The sequence below is a fragment of the Hermetia illucens genome, chromosome 6, assembly GCF_905115235.1.
Source record: "Hermetia illucens chromosome 6, iHerIll2.2.curated.20191125, whole genome shotgun sequence".
Classification (NCBI taxonomy): domain Eukaryota; kingdom Metazoa; phylum Arthropoda; class Insecta; order Diptera; family Stratiomyidae; genus Hermetia; species Hermetia illucens.
In genome coordinates this window covers 65,642,330-65,662,763 of record NC_051854.1, presented here as the reverse complement: position 1 = coordinate 65,662,763, position 20,434 = coordinate 65,642,330, and the positions used below count along the sequence as shown (strand labels likewise).

Genomic DNA, 20,434 nt, shown 5'->3' with positions numbered 1-20,434 from the left:
TTCCAAAGAGAAGAACTCGTTTCGTGTACGAGAATTGGATGGGTATCGGCGTGTTCCCTGCTTTGTCAATAATAGTACCAAGGAAATTGCACTACGTCCTAAAGAAGTATAACACCAACCAAAGTACAGCAATTCTAGAATGTTTCTTACTTCCAGGTGTTTAGCTTTTTTTATGGATGGAAGTGGAAATCTTAAGAAGAGGCTGCTGCACCGTCATTATCCACTAGAACCACCCCCACTTTTCCACCCATATTCCCGCAGGATCAGCGTGAACTATTACACCAGCACGATTAGTCCGTCGCGCTCCCCAACCTTAACATCTCCTCCACGAAATTATGGGATCCGATTACAACGCTGAGAACGTCGTTCAACCTCCCTCTTTCAATCGGGAATCTCGGTCAATGGAACATAACGTGCTCCGGGTCCTCGGGTGTAGTGACATATTCGGGACAGTCTGAGGACTCGTTCAATTCGAACTGATGCAACTACTTCCTGTATCCACCGTGTTTCGTAGGGAGCTGTGTTAGATGGTAATTTAATTTTCGGTGTTTTTTCTCGATCCATCTCTCAATGCACTGTATGGGTCCAGCGGCCTTTTTCGGAATTATTCCACCGTTGCTGGCACCTCCTGTACAGCTCCTTCCTAGTGGTTTTCGCAAGGCTGTAGTCACATTGGCCTTATTCGCCTAGAAGATCCAAGGGAGTCGTTTCCGCTATGGCACACACTGTCTCACCGGATACTGTCCTATATGCGATACACACCCTCAGCACTATTGCCGATATGCCGAATTCACCCTTCTCTGCTTTACCGTGTTATCGAGTGCCTTCAATCCAGCCCTAGTTGATCGAGTTAAAAGCATTCCTAATATCCTGCGTCAGCACAGCACGGATCCGTGTCCCATACGAAATTAATGCGTTTATGATCCGAAAGTGTGATATCGTTTCATACTCTTCACTCTCCGACATGTCAAAGGATGCCACCGTGATGTCGATGGCCCCTCTCCTGACCACGTTGAGGAAAGTGGGTTCATTATCCTAATTGAGGATCTGCAAATCGGTTCCTAACAGATACTCGAATAGTCTCAATCCTCTTGCATTGATGTGGAACTTCCCCGGCATACGTGTTGGGCGTTGACATCACATACTATTGTTGTCCCTATGCCTTTACTTTTGGCATATTGAACAGCTCTGATGAATGCTCCACTGCTAACTTCTTCTGCGTCATAGGGGAAATATGTTGAGCACCATAGAACCTCTTTTTTTCCCTGTTCCCTTTTTATGATTAGTTTAGCCGTTGTAATGCCGCCATCACATAGGTCGTTAACCAAATTAACCTGAAGGTCTTTTAAATTTACCATGCGGGAAAGCGGTCGATCATTTCCATTGGCATGCAGCAAGTCAGCATGTTAGAAGTTTAGGCCCCTGACTAGCTCAGCTACTGATCCGGCACCTCGTCTACGCTTTAGATGAAGTTGCCGTGGGCTACACGTCCCTTTCATTGGTTTTAGGAGTCGACATTTGTAACGTGACGGTCTCTAGCCCGTAGTAGAGCCGACAGTCCGTTTGTTCCCGAAGTTTCTTAATATCCGGTTCGAGAACGCGATAGTAAGGAAAGTCCTGGTCTATCAGCTCTCTCTCCTATTCCGCTGCCAGCAGCATCCAGGTGGAGGTGTTACAGCTGTTCTGGGCACCAAGTTGTTTCAAACCTGAGCACTATTACGCTCGTCTTCCGGAAGCCAGAGGAAGCACTTTTTGGACGATGGTAGCTCAGAAACCCTTTGCAGAGTTAGTCGCGCACCTTCGCACACATTGTTGAGGGAGGAGCAGTACTGCCTGAGCCATTGCTTCGACTCAAAGCGAAACTTAATGCCTTGCGAGGGTGCAGTCCTTGCAGCTAGGATAAGTTCTTCCTAAGTTGTTCGCACTGTTCAGTATCGTAACCGAATGGATTTATGTTGTCATGCAAGGTCCATCCATCGTCTTCGATAGCCTTGGCTGCAAATGAAGACTTAGCCGTTGTCAGCCGAACTTTCTTTGCTGCCTTTTGTGTCGAAGAATTGGGATTGTCCAAAGACCGCCGCCGTTGCAGTTTGCCCTTAGCCGCAGGTGCTCTGGATGCTCCTTTTTTGGCACAGCCCGTGGGTTGTGATTTGTCCGAAGGCGGTTTGCCAGGAGACGGCTTGCCTGGAGGTGACTTGCCGGAGCCGATTTGCCCGGAGGGGGTTTCTCCGAAGGCGAGGACAGATGCTTACCCGCGGGAAGACTTTCGCTTCAGCAGATCGAAGAAAATTCACAAAACCTTTCATACTTGAAGTGCTTAGCTTCCGGTTTCCGAACTAAAAAGTCTGATAGTGTGTGTGTGGCTGCTTAGCTTAGCGACCATCGACCAAAAAATATAGCTACGACCTTTGACAACATCTCACCTGAGGCAAGTCATAAATTGTAAAATTCTTAATTATTCTCACATCTAAACCGACTGAATTGTCAGTAATATAAATGATTTAAAACCTGATTGTCCTAATGGTCCATCGAGACACGATTTCACTCCAAGAAAACTCATCTTGCCACTTGCAGTAGAAATTACAAGTGGCGTTATTAACTACGATTTATTGCTTCCACATGAGTGAATCACTCGTAACTAATTGTGTTTGAATCGTGTAAGTGCGGAGCGATATGACGATCATCATTCATTGATTGGTTCATTTAGTTGATGTCAGAAATGCTCATGGGTACCTGGTGTACAGAGCCATCCGGCCGAGATGATCCGCAAAGTTGCATTTTTCAATTGCATCTACTGCACTTGCGCCATGCCGGTAACAGAAATCTTTTTCTTTCGATCAGATTGATATCGACGATAGATCTTGCATGGGAAACATCGGAGCGAGACCAAATCTGAAGAAATGGGTTTTCTTCTTTATTGTTCTTTCTTGATTGTTTCCCAAGGCGCTTTTTGAATCATCTGATTGCTGACGAGGTTTCTTCTCTCCATTCTGTCTCACACTTGGTTTGAAGGAATTACTAGAGAATATCGTTAGATTTTTCAGTGTTTATTGGTATTGCCGGTCGGTAGTTAAAAATTTGGGAACTTCACCTGAATTTCCATCCTTTTGTGAATTTCTATGCTAGAAAATTATTCTGCAAAAGAACGGTAATCATCCGTAAGATGAATATGCACAGAAAACCAGTAAAATTACTGTGAAGTTACGGAGCCATTTATCCAATTTAGTTTTAAATCGGGCTAATCGATTCTAGTGTACAATCAACCACTTTACCAGTGGGGAAAGCCTCGAATTCAGAGATCTTTCATTGCTGCAAAGAAAAAAGTCTAAGACAGAGCCTATTGCTTTGTGCTTTTAATGGAATAATAACCAAATGATCTCGCATAGATGCCTAAACATATTTATCCCATTCACTTGTTTGATTTTTGCATATTTTCTCAAAGGTAATTTCCCACCGGAGCCGTACGACCAGGCACTTTCTCTCCCATACAATGTGTCAATTATAAATTGTGAAGACTTTAAAACTCGCCGCAGAATTTTTCATAACAACAAACCATTAAGCGTAAACCAATCGCCAACGAGCAGGTACTTTTCGGAATTTTTCCCATTGCTACGTGAACTCCAGCGTCATCTGGGATGCGATGAATTATCTCGAAACTACTCCCAATTAAATTTCCAAGCCGTAATTTGACCGAGTGATTATGGCGCAAAAAGAAAGAGAAAATGGCTAAAGTTTAATTGTGTTAAATTATTCAATCATCAAAATGCATTTTGCCCAGTCAAATTGTAATTAACCGAATCATCCAAAACCTTAGCGTGGCTGGCGCAGGTGCCCTGCATTCAGGTGCTCATAAGGTGTAAAAAATATGATATGCAGAGCACAGACGGCGATTACGGCGAATGTTAATAGGCACAACAATGGCTGGGTTCCATGAATAGTACAAGTAGGCGATAACGGTTCGACGAAGAGCTAATTGAGATTTAGCTAATAAGGCTGGAAAGTGCAATGAATGAAAGATTGGTCGACGGCGGTGCCTCCGTGCTGGATCGCTTTCGTGTGGATGTAGCTAGGATGCATAGTAATTCGACTGGTCAGAGCTAACGATCTTGTTGGGAAACATGAAATCGAATTATGGAGAAATTCGCGTCCAACGGTTTACCACACACCACTCAGCAGACCACTGTCTCCAACTACCTGATCGAGCTGAAGAACACGTACGGGCAGTCATATTATGCTCATCAATCAATAAGTTGTCGCCGATTATTTATTGATGACATGCTTCGTTTTATCTTGAGGAATACTGGAATGGAGACTTGCAAATTATGTTCGCAAATACTCAATATATTTTTACGTTTGTGTAGATTGTAGCATAAAATTTCACCTAACTTGCTGTGGTTGTCCAGACAGCTGGAAACAAATAAACTCGGATGCTCTTATCTTCCTTGATTAACGACTAGGCTTGCCGATACAAAGGGTGAAAAAAGGGATAATAAAGGACCCGAAATTTCCACCCCGAATTCGACTTTTCTCTCTGCGACCCTGGTAATGACGATGCCACTATAGTCAAACCAATCATAAAGAGTTAAGTCAAGAGGAAGTAAGGAGATTCTATGGAGGACTGAGAAAAGGGAACATGTGTGGAACGTTATTCAGAACTGTCTAAGGTAGGTTAATGGGAGAATCCATCGAGAATTTCCCGCAACATCGAGCACGTTTGCAGAATGGTGTACTGCGGCATGGTTTGAACCAGACTGTGTCCATGCTTGTATACAAGGTTTTGATGGATAACCTTACATACAGCATTATGCCTGGTGATGTATTGCACCGGTGCCATAACAGTGCAGCCAGAAATGAGATGGTCCAACGTCTCTAACGCCGAACCACACATTCTGTACTGATCGTTCTCCACCCGTTCTTTCATGATGAGCTTTTTATAAGCTTAGGTGGCGACCACGCCGTTCTGAATGGCACACATGAACCCCTCCGTCCCAGCAAAGAGCTCCCCAGCACACAGCCAATTCACGTGTTTACCGTGCATTGCCACTCAGAGGATTGAAAGATCGATCCTTAAAGTTAAGTGGAGTCAGCTCACACTCTGCCTTACAAACAGCTGCATGCAAGGGACTCGCCTGCTCTTTGCTGTAAAAATAAGCGCGCAGCGAGTCGATTTGGCGCCACGTCAACCACGAGGCTGGTTCATCCGCTCCACGGCTGACTTTGGAGGATGCATTCGGAATTTGGACATAGTTGTCCGTATCCGTCGCTGGACGTTTTCCAGATCGGTCTTCGTCCACGGCAAGGTTCCGAATGCATAAGCCAATGAAGGGATAGCGAATACATTCAACGCGCTTACCTTATTCTTCCCCGAGAGATGCGATTTCAGCACCAGCTTCACACGTCGCAGGAATTCGGACAGCAGAGCGTCCTTCGAGCATGGGTTCCTTGCAGAATTCCTAGGTACTTACAGAAGTCTGTCTCGGTCATAGCTTCGATGCGGGGGTCACCAATGCTATGCACACCATGCGGCTCGTGATGACCTTTACGGATGGCTTGGATTCGGCACTTGTCTAATCCAAACTCCATCCGAATATCACGGCTGTTTTCTTTTTTTGTTTTTTTTATTTTCACTACCTTCCATTTCATTATTTTGCCATTTGCATATATTGCTTATACTGGTTCTTTTACTTATACTACTATATTTGCTAGTAAAATTGGAAGACCACTCAAATTCAAATTCAAAGTATTTTGCTTGGCTATAATTCTTCTTTTCAATTTGAGGACTGACTTCTTCCCATTTCCTCCGATCGATCGATCGATCCTTCAAGTTAAGTGGAGTTTTAGTGCACCTATTAACTATAGTATGTCAAGCAAGCCTACAACCATCAGGAATTTTAGTATATTTCCTCTTTCTAAGTATTTCAATTTGGCATCTGGTATCAAATATTCGCCCAGGCGCAAGGACCTACTTTGCACAAGTGCCAGACACTGTCCCAGAACGTGCATGAAAGTTTGAACACACTCCGCACAAAACTAGCAGACAGTGTCCGTAGTGACGCGAGCTTCCCCAGCTGATAGTTTAAACAATTCTTCATTCCTGGTAAGCTTGCCCAGTATAGTTCCCTCAGTTGTTCCTCTTCATTTTGTAGATTTTGTGTGAAACAAAACCTGATTAGAATGGAGTCGATGTCTGTCAGTTCGTCTGTCACACCCTTTATATACATCAAGTGGCGCCATTTTATGTTGTATTTAGGAGGGTTACCTATATATGTATGTGAAAGTGGGGTTTCAGAGAATATGGCCATGTGCAGTATCAAATGAAAGGGCTTAGTTAGTACTTTTCGAAACGGGTCTTAATTCTGATATGGGGTGAAACATAGAGGAGTCCAACAATTATTAACAAAGTTATAAAACGTCAAAGTTGTGTATTTCACAAAAGTTTATCGCAATCGAAGACGTGTACATATGACGTCATGATCATATAAAGAGAATTCATATGAACATATTAATTAATATTTTGAATTTTTAGCTTTGTACGAACGGAAAAACGTCCTTAGGAAATTTCTCACGCAAAATGAATACAAAACGTTTATACCCGAAGCGTCCGGTTTCTGGTATTCCGACTTGTTTAATGTCATAACCAAGAACCGGTTTTCGATTCTACAGAAGGGTTCTGGCCTGTGTAGACGCGTCCCTGCTGTTTTCCTGGCCAGTTCTTCCGCTGTTTCATTACTTTCTAACCAGTTTGCCTTGTTACTCCAACGTGTTTCAAACTTCTTATCGAAGTGCAACTTCATTGTCATGTTATCTCTTGGTATAAATAAGTCGGTATACCGCCTTGAAAAAATATGAATCTTCCTTCGGTATACGCAGCTCCCCGCCTCACTGATACTCACGGCTATCCTGAAGATCGCCCTCGATGCCTTCATCTGTATGCGCTGATGGACAGGGGATAATCCCAGGAGGACCTCCAGGGATGCCGTGGGGCAAGCCACTCTTTACAGCTCGTGTAACTCTCTCGATTTTGTGCTGGGTTTACATTTTTCAGTCCAGATAACCGTCCCTTAGGTAATCATTGGCCTAACTATTGCAGTGTATATCCAAACTAGTATCTTCGGGGTACTACCCCATTTTTTTCCTACATTATAGTATTTCCGTGGGTTTGTATTCCAGTGTTTGTTGGTTCGCCCATCCACTACCATACTCCACATAAGTGGTGATAGTATGTACCCCGTGGACAACCTTAAGTAATATTCATGATAATAGAATTTGTAGCCGTCGGTACTTCTATTTGCCTAATCTCTAACATTTTGCCCATTTCTTTTGTTTCTATGGTGCCCGGTAACCGTGTCCTAACTGATATGGGGGATTGTACATTAGAACGTTAGTTCTAATATAGCTGTAATGAAAAAAATTTTATTGTTTAATGTGGAATAGTGAGTTTTTTATTCATTATAACCCGGAATTTCGAGGACCAGTTGTCTTCTTCCTCAGTGAGTTTTTTGTCTCGCAAAACAGGAGGAATAAAAAACTCACCATTCGGCATTAAACAATAAAATTTGTTTTTTTTTTTTTCATTATAAAATAAGCCAGGAAAAACAGCACACACAACAGAAGAAATCTAATATATGATAGTTGGTTACGCCATTCTCTACCGTTTTAAGTACGAACGACGTTTGGCAAATTGGTCTGAAAGATTTAGGGTGAAAAGGATCCTTTTTATCCACTTTCGGAATAAAAACAACTTTTGCTCGCCTATGCGAGACACTAAGATGATTTATAGGCCTCTCTGGAACAGAGAGAGAGTGTTGGGCAGATGCAATCTTCTCCGGAGGATTTTAGTGGCTTTTAAAGGTTCCATTCTAACTCTGCCCACCCTAATTTCCGAGCATATTCCTTTTGCTAATGTCCAGTTCTCCTTTCTTTCTTTTTTGTTCGTTGTTGGGGTGTCAGGCAGAATGTTGTCACCTTCCGCCATGAGGTAAGACCCCGAGAAATAAGTTCAGAGAAGCAGATGTGCTCTGTCCGCTGTTCCGTTTTGCTTTTCTGATCGCGTTGCTATACGCAGTCAGTGAAGTTTTGTACATCAGCGAGTCTCTGATTTGTTTTGCCCGTTTGAAGACCTTATCTCCGGTTCTGGCGTCTTCTTATTTTTCATGGAGAGGTTAATTAGTCTGACCTAAATTTATAATAGTGTCAGCTGCAGCTTCTTCAATCTCCAAAATATCCTCTTTGCTTTGCCTGCCCAAAGAACTTCTACGAATCCTCTAATGTTCACTTTGATAACATTCCACACCGCAAAGCAGGCGCCAGGTTTGGTTGGGAATTCTTCCTTCCCAGCCTGGTAGCGGAACGTTGACCCTGATCTGTTGTTTAAAATTACCAGCTCCCTTCCCCCCGTTTTCCGGATCTGTTGGTGAAGAGTGTGGATGAGGCAAACCCTACTTCAGCGTCCTGGCTTTGAAGTCTCCCTCAACCAGGATTCGCCCTTCCGTGCCTAAGATGGCGACCGCCAGATCATCAAGCCTGCTTCGAAAGTGTAGCATCGTCCAGAATCCAACCCAACCGAATCTACGGCATGTTGCCCTCCAATCAAATCCCCGCCTTGTGCTCATAATCGAAATATATATAGTACTTTGTTGGAGATACGTATTCTTTCTTATTCCACAAATTACCCAATAAATTCATATTTTCCTGCTGTTACGAAGATTCCTCGCATATTGTTCGGTAATTTCTACTACAACCAGTTTTCGGCTTCAAAATATTGCAGGGGTAATGTTAATCCGGGTATTAGTGTTTTCTGTAAGCTAGTCAGATTTCCGAAGAGCATAGGCTTCAGGTTAGAAACCAGAGCCTTCTCTACCAGTCGTATTTTGATCGTCTTACCGAACTTATCATTGTCGATTGTCATCAGAACTAGTTTAGCGTCAGCTGTCATTTGCCATTATCCACTGTCTCCGGGGACTGATCTTAAAGTGAATCCCTCTGAGTAAATTTGGGAGGGTCCTGCTCTCCATCGATGTAATGAGTAAGGGTTGGAGTCTTGTCTTCTTTCGTTTCTTTGCCTTTACCTTAGTTGCCCAGTCAGTCATATCTGTCTTGATTTTAGCAGTGGGTTTTATATTGGTGGGGCGGGTTGTTTTTTGTACCCTTGAGACTGCCTGTACGAGATCCTATCAGAGGTATCTTCCTATCGCTTTTACTCAGTTCACTCTATAAAGGGCTAGTTGCGATCCGTTCGGCACTGGCGGTGCTTTCAACAGGGTTATAAATTGCTTCTGTTCTTTGCGCATCTTCTGCAGCTATTGATGTTCGCCTGTAGAAGTAAATTCGGTCAAGTAGCTCGTCGATTAGTTCGTCTTTCTGCGTATACTGACGTTTTTCTGAAGGAAAATTGCAGACTGTATGCGCTTCACAACTATGGCGCATTTCGAATAAGTATTTGAAAACGCGTATACTCCCTTCCCCAGTCTCCTGAGGAGCGATTTACTCTGAACTGATTCCGGAACTCATGGACGAATCTTCGGTTATGCGACACGGTTTATATTCCGACATTGACTGAGTTGAGACGTCTTAGAAGCTGTCCATAAGAGGGGTTCTTTCTCTGTTATTATGATTCCTGGTGCAGGTTACTTTCTATGCCTTTATAGAAGCATTTTTGGGCTTTAACAATTATTACGGGCACATGATTCTATGTAATTCCACATGTAATCCATAATTGGTGCCTCTGAAGCATACGCCATGTAAACTCTAAAGATGCCGATTAGTTACGTCCACTAAAATGTTAAGTCCGCGATTAAGAAAAGTCCGCGATTAAGAAAACCAATCATATTCCAGGTAGAGATACACACCAGTATGCTGACAGTAGAACAACGTCAGTGATGAAATGGGCGACATTCAAGTGGTAGTATCGTCAGCATTTAATGGATAGATCATATCGAACCAATCTCTATAAAACTGCTAAAAGGTGCAAGTTAAAGCAAGTCGATTAAAGGAAACGTTCCACATGTGGACACGGTCTGACTCTACAATGATGGGATCTGAGTCGGCGTTTGTCGACTGTGAAGAGTGCTTTAAAAGGCGAGGTAGCAAGGATTCACACAGACGAATTAATAATAAAAAAATTCCCACTTCTGTCGGCAGACGAAAATCTTTGTAAAGTAACACAAGACCGCTGAAGAAAGTCTAATGTGAAAAGAAACATTACCTCATAGGCAGCTGTCAGGCTCCCTCAGACTTAACACAAAGATATCTTAGTAGGACTTCTTCAACGAAGAATTTGCATGCTCATTTCCGGTGCGTCCCCGGCAGAAAATTGTGTGAATGGATGTACCTGGGCCCGGTATGGCCTGAGTGCTTGGACATTCCCTCTCTCCCAACTCCCTAACCTATTCTAACCGACCGGCTGGATGGTCTTTTTTATGGGCGTTTCACTTATCCACTGTAATCTTGCTCCCTAATCAATTCTCAGTTGCTTGATTTCTTTTGCATTGCCCGCCCCAGGCACCACAAGTGTAACGTTCCTTAGAACTGTTTTCGGAGAGGCTAAGTCCGATTCGGTATCACCCATGATTTTAAACATGCAAAGCCTTCTTCATTGGGTCATAAAATCTGTGTGGAACTTTTGAATAAATTCGTCCTAAAACACTTTCTCAGTAAATCCGTAATGACTCGGATACCAACCCAATATAAAATGGACCTACCGCAATTGCCTCCTATGTTACGCTTCTACTGCAATCTTGAGAACGCGTTTTAATTCCTCCTAAGATATAATTATATTTAATAATTGGACTATCAAAATTTTGTAGCTTTTTATTTATCGTCTGGCGCGCTGAGAAAAGAATGTTTTCCTTTCTCTTCAGCTCCGGAAAAGATATTTTCTTCCCACAAGTATCAAAGCTTATGCTTGTAGGAGTAATTAAGTTTTCAAAAAGACAAATTAGCCGACTTACTCTGGCAGGTCTGAACGAAATAAATTGAGGAAATTTGGAGATATAAAATCTTAAAACTATAACTTAGAATAGATGATTGTGTGGATGTGGTTGGTAACAAACTAGCTCTAATTCAAGAAGAAAAAAAAACGGAAAGCGTTTATTAATTTCAATTCGTATGGCGGAGTCATTCTCCATGCGACACAAATTTTTTTTCAAAGGCACACATGCTTTTTGCTCTTTAAATTTAATTAGCTGATACAGTAGTTAAGCCCCGTTTAGACAGCGAGCTAAGGCAGGTAATGACGAAATATTTGGTGCTTAAATGTTGCGTGACAAGTGGGAAATAGTGTTTTCGGGAGTGTGTAATGTAACAATCGGAAACTGAAAGTCAAATAAGGTAGTAGTAATACTAAGGTAATAGTAATAATAAGGTACAGTAATAACAAACTTGTTGCACCGTGGGACACAAAATGGAATAAAATCGTCGTACTTGATGACCTTGCAAAATTATACCATATTCCGAATGGCGGGCGGGAAAAAGGTTGACTGTTAAAGTCTTAAATAAGAAGACTTGATAGATTAAAAAGTAACCTGAGAACAAATGGTATTTGGGAAAGCTGGTGCTGTAAATTTTTCTTAAAGAGGAAAGAAATGGTAGTCAAATTACAGTTGTTGGAGAAGAAGACCTTGGTCTGAAAGTAATTGGTTTATTAAGGAACTTCGGTTTTAGTCCCGATGAAAAACGAAGGTTTCTTTGCAGACATAGAAGGCTCAACAGGCCTTCTTAATAACCCTCAGTTCCATGTTTGGTCTCCAACTTAATTCGAGATCCAGGATCACATCATATACCTTATCTTGAATGGAAGTGTTAATATTTGTCTGTTCAGCCACGCATGGGGAAATTCCAGTGTCGGCTACGTTTCAGTTAGATTTGTGCCCAGTCAGCATCTTCCAAGCGGTATCTTTTCCACAGTGCCCCTCCCTTCCATAATCTCACGATCACGGAGGAAAATATCCCTAACAACAACATCATCAAATCGTCAACATATACCATCTCCTTCACCCCCCTCTTGTCCAGTATCCGTAGAATTGCATCAATCGCTGTCAACCAGGGTGTCGAAAAAATGACACCACTCTAGGGTATCCCTTTACCCACATCCAGATGAGAATGGATGATCCTCGTTCATATCATTGATGCTACCCTGGTTAGAGCTTCCTTGGTGACTTTGGTACTCACTTTATTGAATCTTCCTTTTCTTTAGCCTTTGTCCCGTTCACAAGTGAAGTTGGCTTATTACTCCCTCTATATTCAAGAAGGCAACGAACGTATGTTGTTTGTAGTGTATCGACATCTTAAACGTGCTTATTATCTCGTGAGAAGCAGTCTTTCTGGGTTTGCTCTTGAGATAGACTTGTTGCGATTTGAAGAAGGGCGACCTCTCCATGATCGTCTTTAAGTGATTGTCCTGGACGTGATGTGGCATCTTCAACGCGAAAGATTTGAGGGATATTTCCTTCGGTGTCCGGCCCTGGCTGTCTAGATGGGGATAAATAGTGGCCAGCTGATTTCATCTTTGTTGATTACCGATTCAACATTCTCAAACGACTGGGCTGCATAACCTCCAAGTAGGATTCTAATGCATAGTCCTCCTCGCTAGGGGAAACTGTATCTGGACTAGCAGCTCCAGGGTTTTGTCTACTTTTTTACGAAAATATGGAGTCCAAAGTTCCTTGGCCGGAATCTGACTAAGTCTTACTTACTTTCGATGTTTTGACAACACTCTAATGAGGAGCACTTCCTGGTAGTCATCATGGTCTTCAGGCAGTTCCCGTAAGACTGTCAGTATTTGTATCTGTAGCACATGTTGAAGGCCTCCTTGGTCTGCTTCCTGAGATTAGACACGTCTTCTTTTAATCACGGTGCCAATATCCTGTTGTGGTATTTTGACGGGCAAGAGATTGTAAAGCAATTTTTAATGTCATCGCTAAAGCCCCGAACTTTGAACCTAGTTCACCCGCCGTGTGGATGCTATCATTGGGACCATCGATAAGTTTGGTTTCAATAGTCTGGTCAAACTATAGCCGATCCTACTCAAGAATGAAAGAATAGGAAACCTCTACAGTGAGAAAAGTCCAAGAAGAAGAATCCAAGAAGAATCTATGGTCACTTTGAACACTCTCCATCAAAAGGATGTTATGAGGTTCCCGATTTCCTCCGTTTGATTGGTCGTGCTTGTGTATGTGCAAATTTCGCTCGATGCATTTCCAATATCTGTCTATCGCGACTTATCGATCAGAAGTGTTCGGCTTTTGGCAAGTCAATATAGATCTTTTTCACTGCTCCGAGTGTCCAGTTTATGACAAAGATTTTTGTGGTGGCTGCATTTTCACTGATATGGTTCGTGAGACCACCCTCAATGATGATATAATCATCGAAAGGTCTTCCTCGGAGTCTGCGGTGAAGAAATGAATCGTACCGTCAGCTAAAATGAGAGTTGGCTTCGTCATCTGGTTCTGTTCAAATCGCTCGACTTCCTTATTGCAATCACGGAAACCCTCAGAGATGACAATGTCGTCACCATACTGAGTTCGTGGGCTATTAAAAAAGTTAAAAAAGTTAAGTTAAAAGTTTGTACCTATTCTTATCACCGAGTTTCTTGTAGAGCGCAGATATCGATGTGCCTCTTTCAAAGGGCTCTTGCAAGTTTCTTCTTCTTACCAGTTCCGTACAGACACGGATTTGTTTGGTTCGTACCAATTTGCCGTCTTTCGCGCGTCAGGAACTCTAGTTCATTTATTCGATAGAACAAGAGCCTGCCCTGTTATGTCAGCTGAGGGAGACATCCTAGTATTTTCCTCAGACTGGAGCTTCGATGCTTTTTTAACGACATTAAATGCTCTTGTTCAGCCTGTCACGCAACCTGCCGCAGAGATCAGGTAGGATTTAGGAGTAATTTCAACTATACCTTCTTTATCATCTTCCCTGATCTCAATATTTTATTTTTATTTCGCTGAGGGCAATATTTAGTACATTTCCGAGGACCCTTTTCCTTTATTTGTGCTTGGGTCCAATAATTATCTAAATAACATGCCTGAATCGTTCGTAGATCTCGAGTTAGTATTATTACCCTCTACCCTAGGAAGCTCGAGGGATAAATCGTAATCATATTTAACTCTGATTGCTGCACGAAGCAACGGAAGCAACTGAATTTTATCAAAACAACAGTAATATATGCTTTAAATTTCAATATTTTCCGTCGTTTTCTAAGTGACTTGCTTTTGTGGCCAGAGTTCTCAACTTGGCGAAAATAGTGCCCATTAAATCTGGACGAAACTGCCAGTCTTCAATGTGCAAAATACGTGCTTAGTCTAAAAAGGAGGGGTGGCCTATGGATCCAATTAGTCTGACGTAAACTCAGCCCCCCCCCTCCTCAAATTCTTAATCGAAAAACTTTCCAAAGGTATCTTCGTTTAAGTTCTGATGAGCCCGGGTAGCTAAATAAGAAATGCAGGGCCGTTTTCTCTTCTTCGCTGCATGTAGCCATTTTTTACCTGGTAGTTTGGAGAAGCTTTGCTAGGTTTTCCACATCCCCCATCTAAAGGACAATAAAAATGCCGTTTTTGAAGCCTCGGGTCCTTTAATAAGCCTTTCGTTTGTCGGCAATAATTTAAATTTCTGCATTAGACTGCGTGAATCTTTGCAACTTCACCCTATCCAGTAGCCTCGACAGACTCTGGTCTCAGCATTGTCGAGGCAGTCTGTCAGCCTCCTCATTGCCAGCGATATTCGAGTGCCCTGAAATCCACAACAGAAATATTTCGTTCAGTCTCCCAAATTTTAGGAGCTACTGATTGTAAATTCACATAAAGTGTCAGAACAGATTCGTATGGTGCGTTCTTGCCATTTTTGTCGCAAAAATTCTTCTGCTGTCAATGAAAAGGCAAATATTTCCGTCTGGAATATGATCGTCAGTCTTCGCAGGAGCAGCCTAATTCCCTAATCGAGTTTTCCCAGAGCACTCTCCATGATTGATTTGGCGGTGAAAATTATTATGACTGTAATCTCAAAAAAACTTGGGGGGGGCATTTATTGACTATTCTTCTCTTTTAACAATTATAAGAGAGTACTTTCAAAGGCAACTAACTATGGCAACCATATGATGAGCAGACATCAAGCCACCTGATGTTCATCCATGGGATTTCCAAATGGACGTTACCTTTCCACGCGTCAGTGGTATCAAGCCAAGGATGATTTCAAATATCACGCACCGCGTAGTTCTCATCGTTCCAATAGTATTGTACTTAGACAACCTAGTCTTTGAATTCACGATAACTGCTTCTTGCTGTTAACAAAGTTCAGCCTCGGATATCAAACAATGCAAGCACACATTAAATAGGGTTTTCTATGGATTTACATCCCGTAAACTCATTGGGGTTAAAGACCCCAAGTCTTGTGATTACATAGTCCTATGGCAACAGGGCAATATGCAGGATTTCTGGAGTCGAAATGCACTGCTAGGTGTTCGACTATCTATACCGGCTAGATTTCCATCCTCGATAAGACGGTAGCATGTAGCTGTCCTAACTAACGTCCCTAGTGAACATATCTAGTTTAGTCTCTCTAGTTTTCACCGTGAGTCCAGCCTACAGAAGAATCACACTTCAGACCTAGGAGACGTACTGGACTCTCTGCAAAAGCTTCTTCCATCCTAGTTGTGATCCTATGGATTATTTTTACAATTCTGGCAAAGGATTTGATATAATTTGAAAACGTATCTCGAGCATTCTGCACTATTTTGCGTGTCGTCCTTCTCGGATCGATGATGTCTCACCTAGGCGCAGTGTATCAATTAACCAAGTTAAGGATCTGCTGTTCGGTTCCTACCAGAAATTTTAATATTCTAGATCCTCTTGTGTTGATATTAGATTTCTCTAATGAATATGGTGCGCGCAATGTCATGACCTACTATTACGCTCATGCCTTTACTTTTGACGTATTGGTTAGCTCTTATGAATGCTCAAAGGGGAACTTTGTGTCCCTTATCACCCTGTTGACTTTTTATGGTTAATATCACCGTTTTGTTATCACCATCACAGGTAGCTAACGATTATAGCCTGGAGGTCTTTTAAAACCACCATACAGGCGCGTTATATGCCGCTTCCATTGAGATACAATATATCAATATATATATTCCACACTAAAAACTGACAATTTTCGTATGCAATTGATCCGATGACTGATAAGTGCACTGGTCGCTTTACAATACTGCAAAAATATTTGGTAAAATATTACACCTCATGCTTTGGATGAAAATATCGTGCGCTGAGTATTTATTTCAATGACCTCGGGGACCAGACACTTATAGCGTGACAATCCCAAGTCGAGAGCAGAGCCTTCATAGCTTCCCGTTCAGTGATGCTATTAGTAAGGAAAGATCCTGGTCTATCAACTCTTCTTTTCTGGTCTACTACTTAGCAGTATCCAGGTGTTAGTATTGAGGTTACTTTGGGCACCGAGTAGTTCCAGAACCTCAGTGCCATTAGCATCTCCAATGGAATCTACAGAAAGTATCTAGTAACGATGGCAGCTCCGAGACCGCTTTTCAGGGTTAATCTCACATCCTCCTAAACATCCTTTAAGGAGAGCAGTATTGCCTGAGCCAATTTTTCATACTATTGTCGACCAAATTTAGCCGTAACATTTTACGGTATACACCTACTTCTTCAGAGCGAAGGTTGATGTCTGAGGATGATGCAGTCCAGCTAAGAGGAGTTTCTTAATAAACTACTCGCACAATTCACAGAGCAACATCGACTTACGTTGTCCTTACTGATCGAGTTTTCTTTGCTGCCATTTGGTTTGACGAGCTGAGAGAACCACTTGCGATCCTGATGGTCAAAGCGATCGCTTTTCCTTGGATGCACCCAAGTTTGGGGTTTGCTCGGCGGCGGCTTGTCCGAAGGTCGTTTGAACTTGTTTTGGTCGGAGGCAAATTCTTACCCGTGGGTAAGATTTTGGCCTCAGAAGGTGGTGCTGACTGGAACCCGAGGTCACGACTGAGTACCAATTGGATTGGTTTCCGATAGAAAAATTGATGAATGTAAGTCTTGATACAGGTTTTTCATCGATGGTTCGATTGTTTGATTTTTGTTTTCACTTTTTCTTAAATATTTCATTACTGACTGTCATGTCCGCCTTGCTACATAGTATGCTTGTCCTAAGCCCAGATAAAGGAGGAGGGTTTGAGGAAACGTATTCTGTACTATCCTCAGTTAAACAAAAAGAAAATGCTGAGATTAGGAAAAGAGATAAATAGAGTATAGTTGGAGTTATTCCCCTATGCTAAATCCTATTTCATCTCTCTTGGTAACAGGTCCCGCGAAAGACTGACCAAGAAAATTCATACAATGTTGTTACAAACTTGATGATCGGATTGAGTTAGAAGCCTCGGAGAAATGCTAGGACGTCCATTTCAGTTGACGCGGCAGGACGGGCGCAAGTCCTGTCGAGAAATGGGCAAGGGTTCTTGACGCATGGACGGCATCAGGACGTAAGCAAGTTAGTCCGAACAAAACGAACAAAACAAATACGTGTCTGCACGCTAAATGTTGGTACCCTAACTGGAAAAACCGAAGAACTCGCAAGAGCCCTTCGGAAAAAGCTCATTGATATCTGTGCTCTGCAAGAAACCCAATGGTCTGGTGCCAAAAGCTGCGACATTGAATGCGAACGCGGTAAAAATGGCTATAAACTTCGTCAAACGATTTGATGATCGACTGATGAAGCTAACCATTATATCAGCTGATCGCACTATTCACTTCTTCACCGCGTACGCACCACAGACAGGTCGATCTGATGCCGAGAAAGATGCCTTCTGGCAACTTCTCGATGAAAAGACTTATCACGTGCCTGCTGACGACTATGTTATCATTGCCGGCGGCCTTAATGGTCATGTGGGTGAAAAGGCAGACGGTAACAGGTGCCAAGGGGGAATGGAGTTCGGAGCGCACAATGAGGGTGGCGAGCCTATAATCGATTTTTCGGACACCCATGACCTTGTACTTATGAATACATGGTTCATCAAACGATTGTCTCATCTTCCTACATTTTATAGTGGGAACAGTAAAACGGAAATCGACTATATTCTCATAAGACGCCAACATTTTACCACTGTCACTGATTTCAAAGCCGTTTCCTATGAGACCATCGCATCTCAACATCGGCTATTGATTGCCGTCCTACGAATTAAGCCACCGATAAAACAGCGTGAGGAACGCACTGGCCCGCGGCGCATTAAATGGTGGCGATTTGGTGAGAAGAAAGAAGAAACGATCACACTCACACGATTACCGACCAACCGTCGAGCCGCAACGGATAGATGGCGAGAATACTTCGAGCAAATTTCAAGTGAAGAATTTGCTCATCCTCCACTTCCACAATAATAACCGACATTTGGACCAGTTCCACCTGTCAGCGCAACTGGTGCTCAGAGGTGGCGGCGAGGAAGACGGGGTAGCAACCCTATCCGCCAAACCAAAACCAAGTCGCCGAGGAGAACCTCCATAGTGGTGGCATCGGGAGACGCTGTAATCACTTTGGTTTGCCAGCCGTGATTCAGTAGGCGAATGCTCCAAAGGCCTAATTAGGGTGATCAGACCCGAGTCTGCACGGGGACTCATCTGAAGTGGCAAATTGGTCACGAAACCTTACCAGGGGTATACTGGTACCATGGGAACCGGGAAAGCCCCTGCACTCACATACTTCGGGTGAACTCCTGTTGTATGTGAGGACAGCTCGGTTATTTGCGGTTGGCCCCCCTAGTGGGAGTTTCATGGTGGTTGTGGTTGTGCTCAAGCGAGAAGAGACCTTCGGGCCTCGACGTAGTGTTGCGTATCAACACGGGTGCCGTACTCCATAGTTCGGTAGAGATTTAGGTAATATGAATGCTAAGCCATGCACTTGGTATAGACTGGTACCATTGTTGCTTGTCTCAGCGGGGCTCTGATTGTGGTCACAAAATCAATCCGTGTCTTAAGAGGACCGTAGGATTAAGTCTCACGACAGGTGCCTACGTAAAACACCATGGGCTTCACTGTCAGCGCAACTGAAGTCGAGGAGGCAATAAAACGAATGAAATCGGGGAAAGCCACAGGACCTGACGACATGGCATCTGATCTTTGGAAAGCGAAGAGCTGTGACCCGACACTGTGGCTCAGTGAATTCTTTAATCGGGTGATTCAAGAAGGAAGAACATCATCTGACTAGCAAAAAAGCACCTCTGTTCCAATATGGAAAAAGAATGGTAATCTAGCAGAATGTTCAAATTACCGTCCAATCCGATTACTTTCCCATACCATGAAGATTTTGGAACGCATTTGTGACAACCGTATTCGCGAAATCGTTGAAATAACCGTGAATCGAGCCGCAATACACGCTGCGCGATTACTCATGGAGAAACACCGTGATTACATTGCATTTCTGGATCTAGAGAAAGCGTTTGACCGTGTGCCACACGAACTCATCTGGTATGCTTTACGACAACACTTAGTGCCAGAGGAAAAGTAAAGTTCGAAGTGTAACATGTGAATTAAAACCGTTTCGTGGCTCTGTTGATCTTCATCAAGGAAGCGCCCTCTCACCACTCCTCTTTGTTCTTGTTATGGACACCGTCACACGGGATATCCATCGTCCAGTGCCCTACACACTGCTTTATGCAGATAATGTTTTCTTAGCATCTGATAGCAAAAATGATCTCGAGCAATTTGTCCAAAAATGGAATGATCGCCTCATGCAACCCGGTCTCAGATTGAATCTAAACAAAACTGAATTTTTGATGACCGATCCCCAACAAACAGGCACAATCACTGTCAGCGGCAGTGATCTGTCCAGAACTGAGCGATTCAAATATCTCGGATCAACGCTATCAGCCAATGGAGAACTGCGTTATGAAATTGCTTCACGCACAAATGCAACCTGGATGAAGTGGCGTTCCACAACTGGTGTTCTTTGTGATTGACGTATCAACGAACGTCTTAAATCGCCAAATGACGAAACCGATCACGACGAGCCTACCCCGCTTGTGAACGGGACAAAGGCTGAAGAAAAAGAAGACGTCCTTTGTTTTACCCAGGAAGGTAGGTAGATTTCAGTATAGTCCTTTTCGCAGCAACTTTACTCCTGGGGTCTTTCAGCCCTTGGAACAGTACTTACACTTAGGGTTGTGGGTTTGATTACCGCTTAGTCTCAGGCTCCCTCTCAAATTCCGGAGGTCTGACAACGAAAGACATAAACAAACCCTATCCAGTCCTGCCCACATTGACATCAAGGTCATCTAGGGTGGTTGATAATGACAGTGATATATGGATGCCAAGCATGAGCTCTAACACAGGCATCGGAAATGCTGTTTGCCACATTTTAGCAGACGGTTTTTGCTCAAGGCAAATAAGAGGATGCGCGACGAATTAACCGAAGCGACTTGTTACGATGAGAAGATCCAATCAAC

At 43.0% G+C, this 20,434-nt stretch overlaps 1 protein-coding gene across 11 annotated transcripts in view; it reads left to right on the top strand.

Annotated features, from left to right (window-relative positions):
• LOC119659689 (unconventional myosin-XVIIIa) overlaps positions 1-20,434 on the top strand; it is a 426,534-nt gene that overhangs the window by 280,905 nt on the left and 125,195 nt on the right. The window lies entirely within an intron of this gene.